The sequence below is a fragment of the Tribolium castaneum genome, chromosome 7 (assembly GCF_031307605.1).
Source record: "Tribolium castaneum strain GA2 chromosome 7, icTriCast1.1, whole genome shotgun sequence".
In the NCBI taxonomy this organism is placed as follows: domain Eukaryota; kingdom Metazoa; phylum Arthropoda; class Insecta; order Coleoptera; family Tenebrionidae; genus Tribolium; species Tribolium castaneum.
Genome location: NC_087400.1, coordinates 7,902,188 through 7,907,147, shown reverse-complemented (window position 1 = coordinate 7,907,147; position 4,960 = coordinate 7,902,188). Strand labels below are relative to the sequence as shown.

The 4,960-nt window shown below is 29.3% G+C and overlaps 1 long non-coding RNA gene across 1 annotated transcript; it reads left to right on the top strand.

Moving 5' to 3' along the window:
* The first annotated feature begins 2,916 nt into the window (after positions 1-2,916).
* Positions 2,917-3,721, top strand: LOC135266716 (uncharacterized). The gene is made up of 2 exons (XR_010334864.1): positions 2,917-3,014; positions 3,603-3,721. It is a non-coding gene; the product is annotated as an uncharacterized LOC135266716 (long non-coding RNA).
* The last annotated feature ends 1,239 nt before the right edge of the window (positions 3,722-4,960 follow it).

The following is a 4,960-nucleotide window of genomic DNA, read 5'->3' as shown; positions in this document are numbered from 1 at the left end:
TCGATTTGTTTTATTTGAACTATAAAAAATACAAAAAGGAAAAAAAACAAAACCAAAAAGAGAAATAATAAAATGAAAGACCAGACAATCTAAACCAAAAAAGTACAAAGAGGAAGCAAATTTTTAAGAATAATAACAAGTTTTTGTGCTATTTTTCTAAAAAAAAATATTTAAATTTTTTTTGTCTTTTTTAAATCTTTATGTAGGGTGGAATTTTTAACTGGAATAAAATTTACATTTAGGCGATTTTGGTAAAAATTTCCGTAACAGACCAATTGGCCTGAAAAATTTTTTTTCATTGCCTATTATTTGGTGCATATGGTTTTTGTTTATTTGTTGTCAGATATGCACAGCCACCTCTAATTTTTTTTCAAATGTAATGGTATGTCAAGTGACACCTCGCATGAAAGCCCTTTTTGCAAGCAATACAACGCACTATTTGTTTTTTGAATTTTTTCAAAGCCTACGTGATAAAAAAATAAAAACCAATTGTATAAGTTGGACATTATTTAATGCAACAATTGTTCAAAATGGGCACCGTTCCTCTCCTGGGAAATAACATAACGATAGTAGCATGAATTTCTAACATTTTGCAACATTTCTAGTGTGATTTGCCTAATTTCAACTTATAAAAATTGGTTTTTATTTTTTATCGCGTAGGCTTTGGAAATATTTAGAAAACAAAGAGTGCGTTGTATTTCTTGCAAAGTGTTCTTTCACATGAGGTGGCACTTGACATGCCGTTATATTTGAAAAAAAAGTTAGAGGTAGCTGGGCATTTTTAAAAACAGGTAAACAAAAACCGCATACCACAAATAACGTGCAAAAAAATCAAACATCGACCTGTTTCAGGTTTTTTTACAAAAATCGCTTATATTCAAGTTACAAATTTTATTTTATTTGCTTTAATTTTTTATCACATGAGCACTGACAATATTTAGAAAATTAGTAGTGCTTTTGAAGTGCTCTTTTACATGAGGTAGCACACGATATACCGTTACATTTGAAAAAAAAGTTGGAGGTGGCTGTGCAGTTTTGACAGCAGATAAACAAAAACCATATCCACCAAATGACGGGCAAGAAAAAACAAAAAACGACCTGTTTTCAGTTAAATATTCCACACTATAAGGCATATTTTTTTTTCATCACATTACAGTATTTTTTCAAATAATTCAATCATTTAATTTTTTCATAAAAAATTGAAACAATTGATTTTTTTACACGTTTAAACTCTGTTAAAATGTTAAAAATAATTTAATTTTTAACATCTTTTGATAAAGAAAACATTTTGTTTATTAGTTTTCTGAAAAATTCAAGTTTTTCGTTCACTTTTTGTTAAAAATTTTAATAATTTTGAGTCGGGAAATTTAAATTTAAGAATTACAGAATCATCGCAGAAGTGGCACAAAAATCTTATAAAAATTTCAAAATCTTGAGCTGTAGAATAGAATAGTAAGTACCCTTGGTTCGATTTATAGTAACGTTCAAATACCAAATTTCTGATGAAAACTGAATAACTGAAACTTGAAAAGAGAGTTTGCATGATAGATTTTTGAGAGTTAGAGATAAAACAGATTCAGAATTTTAGTTAACAAATAGGTACCATTTTTTAGAAACAATATTTTATGGAAATAATAATAACAATAATAGTAACTTCAAGTTCCAGAATCACAGTCTGAATTGAAGTTTTTGAAAAGTTTCGTCAATTATTTTCACTCTGATAAAAAAAACTTTAATTTCTGTGTTGTAAGTGTTCGTTTCGTGTCGTATGCATGTTTGGTAAAGTCAGTGACCCAAAATAGGTCACTGATAGTGTAACTGCGACGTAAGCAACCATTATTGTGTTACTGAGGAGTTGAATGGGCTTTTACGTCGATGTAATGAAGGCGTGTTTTACAGTTATTTGCTGGGGGAAAAGAACGAAGGCTTTGTTGAATAAATTATGTGAAAAATGTGGTTTTTATGAACACAATAAAGGCTTTGAAATCAAGAGAAAGTTACAAGTTTTTGCTTTAAATGAGCCAGATTTTTTCTAACAGACAAGTTATTGGCATAAATTAATTTCACTACATCTTAACAAAGTTTGGTCGAGGTTATGCAACTTCGAATATGAATAGGCGTCTTGGTAGTTGCATATGTAGGAAGGCTGTTAACTGCTAAAAATAAAAATTAGGAATAAAGGAAATACCGTATTTAGTACTATGTTTTTGTTACATCAAATTTTATTTAAATATAAAAGTGATTTTTTTTGCATTGTAAGCCGGTTTGTTCAAATTTTGTAGTGTAAATGTAGTAAAACATTAATTTTTTTTAGAAAATTACTAAAGACGCGTCCTTTCTAGTCACGGCACAGATAGAATTCGAGAAGTTTAGGCGTGCAAAAAATCTTGAAAAAATTTTGAACTACAAATAACTAGAAATTGTAGCAAAGTCAAGTATGTAGTTGAATTTTTGAAGAGGGAAGCAATGTTCATCTTCTAGAACTAATAATGCGAATATTTTTGATAATTTATTCAACACAGAGAATTTGGAATCTTAAGCTGTAGAAAACTGTAATTTATAGTAAACTGAATTTTGGAAAATTTGATATATAAGCATTTATACATTATGATTTATGTCTAAATTTTTAGATAATTCAATCTTTAAAAAAATGAGTACCTAACTTTTATGGAAATTTTTAATAAAAAGGCCTAGGGCTGTTTTTTACTAATATTGGTTTACAATTTTTTCCAAACTTTAAAAAATAGAATCTTAGAGAAGTTTTCAATTAATAGAATCTTTAGAGTTTATTGTAATTTTCGAAATATTTCATGAAAAAGAATACAAATTCTATCTAATTTTGGATATCGTAAAGTAAATTCTTGTGTAATAAAAATAATTTGTTAAATACTAAATTTATTAACCAATGATGTGTTTGTGAATCACATTAGTTTGTGCGTAACTATATAAAAATTATAATAAACAAATTATATGAACTTCAATCCTGACAAAAGCAGAACGAAGGCGTAAATTTGGTGAGTGTGGTTCTCACAGAGTATTTGTAGTCAATATTAGTAATGTAGTAAAAACTAGAACGCGTACTATGCCATGTATCATGAACTCCGATCACGTGTTGTCAGAAACCAGGATTAGGGATGGTTACGTCCAACCCCTATTGCACAATCTGGTAGAGTTGAGTTATCACTAGGCCAGGGTCAGATTGGTGGATTCCAATCTATTGCACGATCTGGTTGTAATGTTATGAGGTGTGTCCCGGATGGAGTCAGGGTAGTGACTGCCATCCGAAGACCAGGATTAGGTAGACTGTAAAGTTGACCTATTGCACAATCTGGTGGAGGTTATCCAATACTAATCAAGTGATGGTGGATTCCACCCTATTGCACGATTGAGTATTGAAGGAGCTGCAAGATCAGGTCGGCGTGGAGGCTAACCAGGTGGGGTTTAGCGGGCTGACCATTGCACGATTTGTACAGTTCAGTGTGAGAGATCTGGTTATACATGGTTCCTAAAAGTTGTTCTTAAGTTAATGTTAATTTACCTTTAATGTTAAGTCTTGTAGTTGTTGACATAAATACTCAACAACCCTTTTTACTTCATTACAGAATGAAGTCTGAGCTGGTTGGTCTATCCGCTGGAACGGCCTGACGAAAGAACTTCCTGACTTGTGATTTGAATTATTATTGACAATGTAATTAACGCCCAAATAAAAATATCTATATTACACTTGTAATTCAAAGGTTTTGATTTCGTTAAATTTTCAAATTTGAGACATAAGTTTAAAATCTTCAAGTCATATTTTCTCGATACTCACTATATCAACCCTTAATTAAAAGACAGAAAACTTGAAATCTGTAAAACAAAAAATATTTATCATAAATTTTGAGATGACAATTTTTAACGTGATTCAACATTCAAGGCATTCTAATTTTAAAAATTTGCTTCCAGAATTCTGGAATTCAAAACCACAAAAACCTAAAGTTGTTTTAATGTTTTAATGAATGTTTTAACATATTTCAAAGTTCTAAAGCATTAAGATTTAGAAAATTTTATTATTCAATTACGCGTGCATCAGGGAGTTGTCTTAAATGAGTAAGTTAGAAACCTAATAAATGTAAAAAATAATAAACTTTAAAATCAATAACTTCAACTTTGAAACTTATTAAATCGAACAAAAATTTTAAATTTAGAGTTCTCTCAAGTTTTCGGAAATATAGAACTAGTACTAGAAACAGAGAAGCTTGGAAAAGCTTTCAGTTATGTGTTTATATTAGTGAAAAAAAAACAATTTATATTTATTCTAAAATCTAAAAATGGTAAAAGCTTGCTTGAATATTAGAAAGTCAAAACTTTTAAATCGTGAATTTTGATCTCTCCGATCTTTGATTATAGAATCTTGAAATTCTACATTTTTCAAGATATTTGAATTTTTAAAGGCATTGACAACTTATTTTACCTGTTTTATGTTTTAATAGAAATTGAAAATATCGTTCGTTCTACACCAGTAGATTCTTTTCAAAATTTTCAATGATGAGAAATAAGCAAAGTATTGGCTCCGAAAGAATGAAATCGTGACGTAATAATTGCCTCTCATCATGGAATCCTCTCATCACTGAACCCTTTTTATTAACAAAAACTTGAGAGAGATTTGAACATTTGAGTGGTATGATTAAAGAAAGTATTTGCTTTTACTTCAAGTAAATACTCCACTTCGTAGTTTTTACTTCACAGTATACTTGAAGTAAGTAGTGAAAGTAAATACTTCAGACTTTGCTTTATGTATTTTGGTATATAGAGGGCAATACTATGGAAACTTCTAATTATCTGTAGTATTTGCTTCATCGTGAAGTATTTAATGAAGTTTTTGCGAAATTGCTCAAGGAGTAACTTCGATTTTGTGATTTTGTCAAAAAACTCTTTAATTTAAAATAGCTATTTTTACTAATTATAATATAAATCATAG